We start from the raw sequence: 11054 nt of genomic DNA, 5'->3' as shown, positions 1-11054 counted from the left end.
ATGGAGCAAAAGAAGGACCTTCATATGGTGTTCATTGATTTGGAGAAGGCCTATGATAAGATACCTCGGAATGTCATGTGGTGGGCCTTGGAGAAACACAAAGTCCAAATAAAGTACATTACCCTCATCAAGGATAAGTATGATAATGTTGTGACAAGTGTTCGAACAAGTGATGGCGACACTGATGACTTTCCAATTAGAATAGGGCTACACCAAGGGTCAGCTTTGAGCCCTAATCTTTTTGATTTGGTGATGGATGAGCTCACAAGGGATATGCAAGGAGATATCCCATGGTGTATGCTCTTAGCGGATGATGTGGTGCTAGTCGATGATAGCCGAACAACGGTTAATAGAAAGTTAGAGTTGTGGAGGCGAACTCTAGAATCGAAAGGTTTTAGTGTGACGCCCCAGAACCGGTACCATGAGGATCCTAGCGAATCCGCCGAAATCCACACGATATCGATTTTAGGAGACGCACCACCAAGCGCCTCGTACACGCCGAAGCATGCACGCGATGCGGGTGGAATCAATCACGAGTAGTAATCATTACAATAGGATTACAATAGAGCCCACAAGATACAGATATATTACAACAACGACTCCAACGAGTCAAGATACAAATAGATACATACAAAGATCCAAATCATACAGAAGATCAAATACATCCGAGTACGGACAAGATACAAATTGGACTAACAGTCCTAAAGATAATCAGCGGCATCCATAACCCTGCCCAGGCCAAGCCGGAAGGGTAACCTTGCTAGCGTCGTCTTCATCGAACATATCTTCATACCTGCCCGGTTATATCCCGTAGAAGCAGCAATAAGTACGGGTTCGTACTTAACAAGACTTCAAGACGTATAAGCATTCGTCAACCAGTCGTCCTTTGTACTTGAGGCACGCAGGGACTTAGAGGACGCAAGAGGAACGTCATAGGCAATATGGTGGGGTTAAGCGGCCACGCATGCACTAAAAACCTATAGAGACACTCTACAACAAATGCCTAATCGTAGAAGATGAGAGAGCGCATAAACTAGCGCTCTATACTCTACAAACATAACACAAATTCGATGCGTTCCCCCCTCGCAAGGAAGTACTTACAAAGGCACTCACACAGTTGACAAATTTTAACCAGTTATTATTTAAGTTGTTCTATCTTACTACACAAGTTATTAGTAATGAAACAACAGGTGCAAGTTGTCTATGGTCGAGTCATACAGCTCCAAGTCGTCCATAACCGCGGACGCGGCTTATCGATAAGATTTAACCCTGCAGGGATGCCCAAATGTGCCCACACGCACGATCAACCCAACCTAGCAAGGGAAGGATATCACGACTCGCACTCTCCTTCACGACAACAATGTCCAGGAAGCCACCTAACTAAGTTAAACCCGTATCGAAGTCCGGCCGTATCTCCGAAGCGGACTTAGCTATGTGCGGCAGCGTGCTAGGTGGTTCAAACACACACTGGGGCGATAAACCACTTCACAGAGGCTCCGCGACCTATACGTGCATACCAGAAACAAGGGATACAAGGCACCCAGGGGCTTCCCAAAGTAAATAAGTAACAGTCGGCATGCACGCAAACAACAAATGGTAAAACATTGCAAACTAGTTGTGGCCACCGGACAAAGTCAGAGATTCCGGCAGTGGTCGAGGGGAGACCTGCAAACATACCCACGTGTGGTTAGAGCGCTCGCCTCTAACGTATAACAGAACTCGAGTCCTAAGCTTCATGGAAACACAAGTGAGCCGTCACAAAACGATCAGCTGACCCACCGATGCCTCCGCTAACAATTATTAACAAGTAACCATGATACCCTCAACAGATATAACCATGTAGCATGTGTCATGATCCCCAACAGATAACCCGATAAGATAGCAATAACGGTATCAAGATAACACAACACTAGCATGCACTACGACTCGCAAGGTAGACCCGAGAACCAAACAATAGCTGTAGGTGGTTGGTGGAGGCAATATAGGCTGCTTGAGTTAACAGGTGGAAGGGACACGTGACAAGAACGCAACTCAAGGATAGCATAAGGGAGAAGGCAAAATAAAATAGGTGAGCGACTTCTGCAGGGGCAGGAGTATAGGGGAAATGCTTGCCTGTTAAAGCTTGCCGAGGAACATCCGGAGAACTTGTCGTAACTCACCACACCACTTCGCGATCCTATCCGGGAAGAAGCAAATGCTGGACAGACAACGTATGCAAAACTTACTACTATGGTTAAAGAAGATCTAGCATGATCAAGATGATATGCATGACTTGGCAACTATGATGCGGTGCAATGCAACTTATCCATATTAATCGGAGTCGGAACCCCGGGCAAACAATTAAGGTTGGAGTTGCATTTTCTACCGACAAAGTTAAAGGTTGATTAACATGGCACGACATGGCAAGGGTGAGCTACTTCAATATTAAACGGAGCGAGGAAAACCATAGTTGGAAATCCGAAATACTCCGCATATATGTGAGGTGACATGCATAACTATCAACGCGCGACATGATGCAAGATGCAAATAGGCACATAGATGGCATATTCATGATCCTTGCATTTTTCTGATCAATTTTCATATATAACATGTTTTATTTCGAGTTACGGATTAAAAGTTATTAATTTTGCAAGGTAAAAGCATTTTCCGGAATTTTAGATAAAACAGAGAAAGGAAAAGGTGGTTTATACCGAGCTGAAGTTAGACAGAGACACAGACAGGTGGGACTCCCCTGCCACGTGGGCGCCAGCGTGGAATGAAGCAAAAAGGTTGGATTTTATCGCGCCAAAGGGAATTCGAACCTAGGCAGATCAGATGAGAGACAAGGGGTGGTGCCATTGTGCTGATGATTCAGATTTGTAAGTGTACAGATTGCATGCGAGGTAAAGTGTGTGCACAGGTTAACTGAAGAATTGACAGATGCAAACTGAAACTGGACAGTTGCTGGTTACTGTAGATAGCGAAAGTGCACGGATTTTAAAGTCGTGACCCCGACGAAAATCGGGCACGGTTTTGTGCGAACCAAAAACAAAGATGGAGCTGGTTGTGGGGAGCATCTAAAGCAACCAATTGCTCGTGCTGAAGTGGTCTGGAACGCCGGTGAACTTCGCCGGAAAAACGGATCAGCGACGAGACGCTGCCTGCTGAAACTGAAAATTGTTTCTGGGTCGAACTTTGAACGAAGATGGCGACGTCTATGCTGCACGGTTTGGGACGATACAAAGACCAGTAGATAGCTGGAAAGGTTGTGCATCTAAGGAAACAAGAAATGCATGCTGGGATGGCCTGTGCCGGCGAGGATCTACGTCGGAAGACATGACCGTGAAACAGACTAAACTGGAACCTTTTCGTTTTTGTTTTCATAACCGTCTCTGATCTCTTCTCCATGCGACGATGCAGCGATGTTGAGGCATGCAGGGGAGAGGAGAGGGGATGCTGCTCACCCTGGTGTGGTCGGAGACGAAGAGGGAGCGCCGGAGAAGGTGCCGGCGACGTGGATGACGAGGAGGTAGAAGAGGATGGCACGGACCCGTTCCCGTGCTCAGGTTGGCTCGCCGGCGACATGCATGTGACGACGAATAAGTTGCAGATCTCGTATACGCTGGTGCATGGACAGAATCGACCAGAGAAAGGGTGTAGGAGGTGTGCGTGCTCACAGGGAGGTGGTCGGAGCAAAGAAACGGCTCGACGACGGACAGAGACCAAGTCACGATCGACGGCGACCTCCGGGAAGAAGTCGGCGACGCGGACGGAGATAGGAAGCAGAGCTCGAGCAGTTCAGGCAGGAGGAGGCCACGGTGGTTCTTTTCCGGTACTCAGGTGGGCTCGGAGTAGAACGAGCGCAGCGCAAGGACGCGAGCGAACGAGTAAACAAGGGGAAGGAGTGAGTGGCGGCGGGGATGGGAGAACAACGGTTCTAGGGTTGCAGGTCTAGGACGTGGGGATTTTATATAGGAGGAGCGGACTTGCAGGAGCCGTCCCATCCATCAGGTGGCGACGTGGCTGCTGTGGATGATCGTCCGTACAGAGGTGGAAGAAGACTGCCAAGGTGGGCTTCGGGTTGTGCTTGCATATGGCCAGGTTGGTGGCTGCTCATGGGTAGATTAGTTGGGCTTGCTTTAGAACGATGGAAAAGAAAACAAGGAGGAGATACAATTTTCTGGCAACATCAGCGATTGGCAGCTGGGTGCTCTCTTCTTATCTTTGCTGCTTCTTCTTTTCCTTTTCTCGCTGAGAACTTCCGGGACAAAGAGGAGGATGAGAGGAAGGTTTTCACAAAAATTGCAAAACATACATTTTGGTTTTAGAATAATTTTGCAAGGTTCCAAAATATTTGTCTTGGTTTTATTTAAAATAAGAAAAGGAGAAGGGATGGTTTATTATATAAACCATATGAGGGGAAAAACTTAAATAGTTTTTATTCAAAATAATTTTTATTTGATAAAATCTTGTGGATGATATGATGCATATGCCATGATGATGCATAAAATAAAAATAACAAACAAATCTAATATAGGGATTTTTCCTGGGTCGCTACAATCGACACCACTAACAAGGAATCTCGCCCCGAGATTCCACGTCAACCTAAGGGGGAGTTGGTTAAACTATCGGATCTTTAGGCGACGTGTTGATCTTGTCGACACCACTAACAAGAGTTCTTGCTCCACGTAGATCGGCGACACCACTAACAACAAGTCGTTGTCCCGTTGTCGATGATGCGCTTTCGTCGGGACCTCCGAAGATCGAACCTATTAGGATAGAGGCAAAGATCGTCCAACCCACGTCGGAACCTAATACTCGGAGAAGCAGATAAGAGAAGATTCAAAACGCGCAAAGGAAAGAGGAGAAATAATATAGATAAGGAGAAAAATAGAGCTAGTCAGATCTATCCAACGATTTTTCGAAAATAGGTTTTTGACACTAGACACAACAACGTCCGTTGGCAAGGTTATCCTACAGGCTGGACTAGTGGGGTATCGTCAACCTGATGCTCTGATACCAACTTGTGACGCCCCAGAACCGGTACCATGAGGATCCCAGCGAATCCGCCGAAATCCGCACGATATCGATTTTAGGAGACGCACCACCAAGCGCCTCGTACACGCCGAAGCATGCACGCGATGCGGGTGGAATCAATCACGAGTAGTAATCATTACAACAGGATTACAATAGAGCCCACAAGATACAGATATATTACAACAACGACTCCAACGAGTCAAGATACAAATAGATACATACAAAGATCCAAATCATACAGAAGATCAAATACATCCGAGTACGGACAAGATACAAATTGGACTAACAAATTCCGAAGATAATCACGCATCCATAACCCCCGCCTGTGCCAAGCCGGAAGGGTAACCTTGCTAGCGTCGTCTTCATCGAACATATCTTCATACCTGCCCGGTTATATCCCGTAGAAGCAGCAATAAGTACGGGTTCGTACTTAACAAGACTTCAAGACGTATAATGTGGTGACCCTGCATACCACTGCATGTTGTAGTATGCCAGTCGTTGATATAACATTCACGAAGTACCATTCCGCAAATGTTACATCCCTCAGAGTAGTACAACAGAACATAGCAGGGTCCATAACTCATTCACATAATATTACAATTAACATACACATGTCATCTCGGAGCTCCTCTTGGGTCCTAAGAGAAGTACTCCTGGGTTCAAGGCGAACCCAACTTAACTTACAATATAAGTGTCTCATTAAGCTAAACATTTATTTCCTCGAGCAGCTAAATACTAAGAGTTCGGGCTGCTCGGTTACTACTATTATCGGATATCTCTAGGCTTGTTCTCCTCCTAAGCCTCCCTGATCCGTAGACGATGATGTAGTCTACGCCTTCAACACCTCCCGAGAGGTTCTGTTCCTCGTAGCCGATGATCTCGGCTCCTTCATTGTTGTTGTAGTCCTCCTCCGCATTTATCTGCATAATCTAAGCATGGGATTTAAGAGTGGTATGAGTACGAGCGTACTCAACAAGTTCATTATAGATAAGAGGTGTTTAATGCACTAGCTACGATATTAGACCAGAAAGTCTAATACCAATGCAAGTTTTGACAAACATTTCTTCAAGAGATTGCTTTTATTTCAAAGAGCTATGTCCGTCAGCCTTCACCGGTTTACTAGAACTTCATGGAGCTCCTTTCCATTGCTGTCAGCTCCTTATCCCGGAACAGGAGTGACAGTCACGCTTCTTACACTCTGCAGAGGTGTGTTGCTTTACCCATAAGAGATCTTAACCTTGATGCCAACCGGCAGCCTTTCCCGTCCACACTTCCTTCTGTGAGGCCCGGTATAAGGTCTAGCCAATCATGTTCCTCCGCTACCTCGAACACCCACCCTTTGTTGCATGCCCCGACCCCGGGTCCACGCCGGTCCCATTATTCCCGTAATTTCAAAGGACCCCGACCACGACGACAAGGTCGGGCTCTACCATACACTCCTACGCCGTAGCCGCAACCCATCATAGACCGCATTACCGTGGGGAATTAGAATGGGATCCCCACCCTCCGGTTGTTCCGCAAGACACAATCGCTACGGCAAGCAATGCTTTACCGTGGGGAATTAGAATGGGATCCCCACCCTCCGGCTGTTCCTCGCTGTATACAATCGTTACAGAAGCGCATCCGTTGATGAACGAGAGGTGGAAACACTTTTGACTACTCCGTCCCACTCCGATCTTATGGTTAACACGGTTATTACGGCACAAGAATCATCAAGACATTTGTTGTTTAATCCTAGATGGATATAAACCCGTGCAATGGAACCTCCACCATATCAACACAATCCATGGTTCCATTGCCCACCACATAGTCATATTCATAGTTATGAAAGTAGTGGTTTTGATTTTTGTGCAATAGTGATAACCATAATACTTTGCAAGTAATTTGATAAAAATACTCAAATGACATGAGCAAGTGATGAACTTGCCTGAACACTGCAAAGTTTTGCAGTTGGAAGGTGTGGACTGACCCTTGTCCTCTGTTTCTGAAAAATAGCATCATTGTCCGATAAGGGCAATGGTTAAAGAAGCAATTATGCATGATTCCATTTTTAGGGTTTGTTCCCCCCTTCCGATGTCGTTAGTATTTCATGTAAGAGGTTAATACTAAGAATAATTTGAGGATACTTGATATAAAGTAAAATACAACCTTGAAATGTTGTCAAGGTGTTTTTAAAGTCCAAATGCATTAATGGACTAATTTTCATTATTGAAAATAATATGTGTGATTTAAATCATTATTTAAATCATCAAATTAAGACTTATTCTTCATTGCCTTAAATTCTCTTTGGTATTTTATTTAGATAGAGAATTTTATGCTGATTAATTTTCATATTTTTACTTATTTTTTTAGAGCTGTATTTTATTTTATAAAATTCTTGGAAATTCTCATTTGAATGGGTATTTTGGAAATGTCCAAAATACCCCTCGGGCCCACTGTCAGCGGCCGAGTCGGTTAGGTTGACCAGCCTGGGCTCGGTCCAACCGACCCGGCCGCTTTCTGCCGTTTCTTCACCTCAGAACCCTAATTCCTCTTTCGGCTCCCGCGACACCGAATCGCTTCCGCTGCCGCGCTCGCTTCCGGCCTCTCCATCATCGGCGACGATCAGGTGCGGATCTGGACCGTCTCTCGACGGTGGACATGGTGGTCCGCGTCGATTTGACGCTCGCGTCCACCTCGACTCCTCCCCAACGCATCTGTGCCTCGGCCGCACGGATCCGTGAAGATCCGCCGTTCGCCGGCGTCCCTGGCGCCGTGGTGATGCCGTGGAGATGCTGGCGTTGCGGTGATGTGGCGACCAGGCTTGGCTTGGCCTGGCGCCGCCGTCGCCGGGCGTGTGCCGCCGTGCCGCCACGGTCGTGCTCATCTCGTGCCTCGTAAGTTTCTCCTCCGCTCTCCCCTTCGTTACCTCGCTCTATCTTCTTCTCTTCTATGTGCTCTGCCATGGTTTTCCTCCTTGTGGAGGTCGGCCATGCTTCTTGTTGCTACTTCATCGCGCTCACCACCGCCGCTATGTATGCTGCCATCGTGTCGATATTGCCATGCTTACACATGTCGTTCATGCTTGTGCACGCTTCGTGCATGTTCCAGAGCCACATGCTGGTTGTATCTTGCATATTTGGCTTGGAACCTTCCCTGTGCCTCTGTTCTATTTACTATTCTTGCCAGAAATTCATGTGTATTCAATTTGGCTGCTCTGGCATGATTACCATGTGTAATTGATGAGGTCTAAGACCCCGTGTGTGGCCCGATCTCGCGGATTGACTTCGAAACTAAGGGGGAAGATGGGAAAACGCGAGGAACACGAAGAACACGGCGATGAACACGAGGAACTCCGAGACTCACGCACACACACACCCCGATACACCCGATGCTTACCTCCGTGGCTCGATGGACCACGCCAATAGAATCTCCGAGGAAGAGACACGCGGTAGAATTCCCCGGGGAGAGATTGGGATTGGAGAAGAAGAGCTTGGTGAGGGAGAGAGAGTATCTTGTACTAGAATCTCACTCAACCAGTTCCAAATCAACAACCAAGGTGCCTTGATTACAGAGGGATGATACCCAAGGGAGACTAAGCTCAAATATAGGTTTGAGTTCAAAACAAGTCTAAAGAGCTAAAGGGGCGTCCTGGGGGTATTTATAGTCTTACAAGGCGTCATGGGCCGAAAATGTAAGTTCGGGCCGAAAATATAACTTAAGTCGTGCAGCCGGTCAGAGGCCGGCCGTATCGGGCCCGTGACCGGCGGGCCGGTCAGGCCGGCCGACCGGGCTCGTGGACCGGAGGTCCTGGTTGCATCGGCCCGGGACCGGCGGCGACCGACGAGGCTCCAAGTCCCTCGGATGGCGCCCGGATGTCACGAGCGCAAATCCCGCTGCCGACCGGCGGTCCGGTCAGAGGCTGGCCGACCGGCCGTGGACCGGTGGTCCGGTCAGTGGAGCCGGCCGACCGGTTCGGGGCCGCCGTCCGTCTTCTCTTCCTTGCGCTCTTCGGCGACTTCCTCGTCCAGCTCCATGTCCATCTTCATGTCCATCTTCTTGTCCACCGCTCCTCTCCTCCCTTTGACCATGGCGTATCCTCCTCTTGGTGACCTTGATGCTCCTTGTACCTAATGACACATAACACGTCGGCATGAGGTAGCAATCCATCCAAAGGTGTACCAAGATCAAGGGTGGTGAGGAGCGAATTCACCTCATCATGTAGTGCTTTGACTCGGGCTCGTGTCATCGGTCCACTTGGGGGACTTGTTGGTCTTGGTGTAGCGACGTCGGTGACCGGGGCTACATCATCTCCCCCCCCTTGGGAAAGAGTCGTCCTCGACTCTTGCACCTCCTCATCTCCATGATAGGGTGACAAGTCCGAGACGTTGAACGTGTTGCTCACCAAGTACTTGGATGTTGGTATGTCGATGACGTAAGCGTTGTCGTTGATGCGCTTGAGGACTTTGAAGGGGCCATCTCCTCTTGGCTTGAGCTTGGAGTTGCGCTCATGAGGGAATCTTTCCTTTCGGAGGTGGATCCAAACGAGGTCTCCTTCTTCGAATATCCTTGCCTTTTTCTTGGCGTTGAGGCGGTTGGCTTGACGAAGAACATGTTCTTGTATGGTTGCCCTTGTCTCTTCATGTAGTTTCTTGACGGCGGTGGCGCGCTTGTCGAAGTCCATGTTGATGCGCTCGTGGAGAGGAAGCGGAAGTATGTCGAGTGCCGTGTAAGGTTCGAAGCCATAGACGACCATGAAGGGGCTCCTTGATGTAGTCTTGTGCTTGGCGCGGTTGTAGGCGAACTCGGCGTGGGGAAGGCACTCCTCCCATGACCTCAAGTTTTTCTTCACGAGGACCCGTAGGAGGGTGGAGAGGCTTCGATTGACCACTTCCGTTTGGCCGTCCGTTTGCGGGTGCGATGATGATGAGAACAAGAGCTTGACTCCAAACTTCGCCATGATCGACTTCCAAAGATAACTCATGAACTTGACGTCTCGATCCGACACAATGCTTTGTGGTACTCCATGTAGGCGAACGATTTCCCTGAAAAACAATGAAGCAATGTGTGAAGCATCGTCGCTCTTATGGCAAGGTATGAAATGAGCCATCTTAGAGAATCTATCCACTACAACAAATATGGAATCATGACCATGCTTAGTGCGAGGCAAGCCTAGAACGAAATCCATGCTAATATCGGTCCATGGTGCATAAGGAATAGGCAATGGCATGTAAAGACCATAAGGGTTGGAGGTAGACTTAGCTTGTAAGCATGTTGTGCACCGACGGCAAAGGCGCTCCACATCTCGCTTCATCTTTGGCCAATAGTAGTGGGTTGAGAGCATGGCATATGTCTTGTCACGGCCAAAGTGGCCCATAAGACCTCCTCCATGAGACTCTTGCAAAAGCAATTTTCGAAGCGAAGACACGGGAATGCAAATCTTGTTGGCTTTGAACAAATAGCCATCATGCAAATAGAAATCATCCACTCCTCGCTCAACGGAGCACTTCTCAAAAATGGGAGCAAAGAAAGAATCTAAGGATAGAGTTCTTTGATCTCTTCAAGTCCCAAAACATGAAAATCCAAACGAGTTAGCAAAAGGGTGTTTTTATGAAAGAGCATCCGCCACAACATTGTCCTTGCCCTTCTTGTATTTGATCACATACGGAAAGGACTCAATGAACTCGACCCATTTTGCATGTCGTTTGTTCAAGTTGTGTTGGCTTTTCAAATATTTCAAGGACTCGTGGTCTAATGAATGATAAACTCTTTTGGCCAAAGATAGTGTTGCCAAACTTCAAGAACACGAACCAAAACGTAGAGCTCCTTGTCATATATAGGATAGTTGAGGCGTGCGCCATCTAACTTCTCACTATAGTATGCCACGGGTTTGCCCTCTTGCATAAGAACACCACCAATACCAAGCCCACTTGCATCACACTCAATCTCAAAAGTTTTTGCAAAATTTGGAAGAACAAGAAGTGGAGCTTCTGTGAAGGCGTTTTTTCAACTCATCAAAAGCATTTTGTTGGGCGTTGCCCCAAACAAACGGAACATTC

At 47.6% G+C, this 11054-nt stretch overlaps 1 long non-coding RNA gene across 1 annotated transcript; it reads right to left on the bottom strand.

The window, feature by feature from the left end:
- Window positions 1-563: 563 nt before the first annotated feature.
- LOC139838664 (uncharacterized) lies at window positions 564-3931 on the bottom strand. Its single transcript, XR_011756459.1, has 3 exons — window positions 3444-3931; window positions 2113-2197; window positions 564-793 (listed from the first exon to the last, which is right to left on the bottom strand). It is a non-coding gene; the product is annotated as an uncharacterized lncRNA (long non-coding RNA).
- Window positions 3932-11054: the final 7123 nt, after the last annotated feature.

This window comes from Lolium perenne, chromosome 1, assembly GCF_019359855.2.
Source record: "Lolium perenne isolate Kyuss_39 chromosome 1, Kyuss_2.0, whole genome shotgun sequence".
NCBI classification, from domain to species: domain Eukaryota; kingdom Viridiplantae; phylum Streptophyta; class Magnoliopsida; order Poales; family Poaceae; genus Lolium; species Lolium perenne.
The sequence above is the reverse complement of the archived record's forward strand: the minus strand, read 5'-3'. Positions and strand labels throughout refer to the sequence as shown.